Below are 2,033 nucleotides of genomic sequence, written 5' to 3' on the forward strand. Positions count from 1 at the left end.
TACTGTAAAAACAGTAATTGGGACTAGCTTTTCTTCTACTATTTAAAAATGGAGTAAACTATCAATTCGACCTTTGTTTATTTACCCAAATGACAACGTGATCTTTGACAAAAAAAAAACTATCCATTTCGGATCCTGACCCGTGCTCCGATTGCCAATGCGGTCCTTCTTCTGTCACTTTCACGGCGAAAGATTGACGGAAATTGTTGATGTGTCTAGATAAGCGAATGAGGTGGATGGTTAAGGTGGTTAGGTGGAAGATGGAAGCCCACATAGCTTGTTGGAAAGGATAGAGACTTATCTGTCCTCTTCCACGTCACACGAACGACGTCATTTTGACATCTTCAGAAGTCCTTATTAGACTAGTCTAGTCATCTCTCTCCCTTATTTCGTGTTTAGAACCCAAACCACCATGAGCAGTAGCAGAGAGCATGGGAGTGGAAGAGATGCGTTGAACGATGAGGGTTAATAGAGTATTTCTGTGAGCTCTGTTGGCAACAAAATCTTTTCTTCTTCCTCGCTCTAGCACTGCCAATAGAGCTCACAGAAATACTCATACCCTCATCATTCAATGCATCTCTTCCACTCTCACACTCTCTACTACTATTCGTGGTGGTTTGGATTCCAAACACGAAATAAGAGAGAGAGACAACCAGACTCGTCTAATAAAGACTTCTAGAAAGGTCAAAATGACGTTGTTCGTGTGACGTGAAAGAGAACAGATAAGTTTATGTCTTTTCCAACAAGCCACATGAATTTTTATCTTCTACCTAACAACTTTAGTCATCTATCTCATCCACTTATTTAGACGCATTAATAATTTTCGTCAATCTTTCGTCAGAAAAATGACAGAAAGACTGCGTAAGTAGCTGGAGTCTAGAGTTAAGGCTCAAAAATAAATCTATTTTTTGTTTTTTGTTAAAGATTGCATTATCATTTGAATAAATAGACAAGGGTTGAATTGGTACTTTACTCTTAAAAATGAGCTAAAATTTTAGGAATGAATGACATAAATATTCAAAGCCCACATGAACTGTTTTTAAGAGCACGTGAGTATTTTTCTGCATTATTATATGTTGATGACTATTTTCACGGTAACAACTAACAACCTACATGCACATGCGCGAGTTACTTTTATATATCACTCACAATGTAACCACGTGATTCATGAATATTTCATTTTTGTCCAGTTTTATGAATTATGACAGATACGTTTGTGGTGGTTACAGTGCTTAGAGCTAAGTCGTATGTTATCTAAGTTGAGTTGGTTTTCGAGTTAATTTATTAGTTTATTTAAGTAAATGTCAGAACCTATGATGATGCATAGATACTGATATGGACACGGGATACGACACGACACGGGATATGTCGACACGCGAATTTTAAAATATTATATGACACGGGGACACGCATACATATAAAATATGAAGTATTTTTTAGATAAATCGTAATGATATTTTGATATTTTATTGATATTAAAATATAAATTAAAATTTTTAATTATTTTTAATGTCTTATTTTAATTATATCAAATATTTAAAATATTTTTTGTTTTAATAAATAATAATATATACTATATCTAAATTTATTTTAAAAATATATATTAAGAATAAGACAGGACACGCTGACACGTGATGGTATTTAGGTGTGTCTAGGTGTGTCCGGAAAAAAAATTTTATTTTTTATTAAGACACGGTGCAGACACACGTGTCGGACGAGTGTCGGTGAGTGTCGTATCCAAAATGTGTCCGACACGCGGATACGACAACTCAACGAAGTGTCCGTGCTTCATAGGTCAGAACGATTCAAATTTTATTTTTTATGTAATAATTTATTAGTCAACAAAAAAATTTAAATAAAAATTTAATTTGTGACAAATTAATTCTTAATTTATCATATTAAAATATTTTGTGAAAATAAAGAAACCTAAGTTCTATGTAATTTAAGTTAATCATCGTTTTAATTAAAATTAATTATGATAATGGTTTAAATTTTATTGCGAAATTATAGCAAGTGATTTTATTGGAACGATA

Source organism: Arachis ipaensis, chromosome B09 (assembly GCF_000816755.2).
Source record: "Arachis ipaensis cultivar K30076 chromosome B09, Araip1.1, whole genome shotgun sequence".
Taxonomy (NCBI): domain Eukaryota; kingdom Viridiplantae; phylum Streptophyta; class Magnoliopsida; order Fabales; family Fabaceae; genus Arachis; species Arachis ipaensis.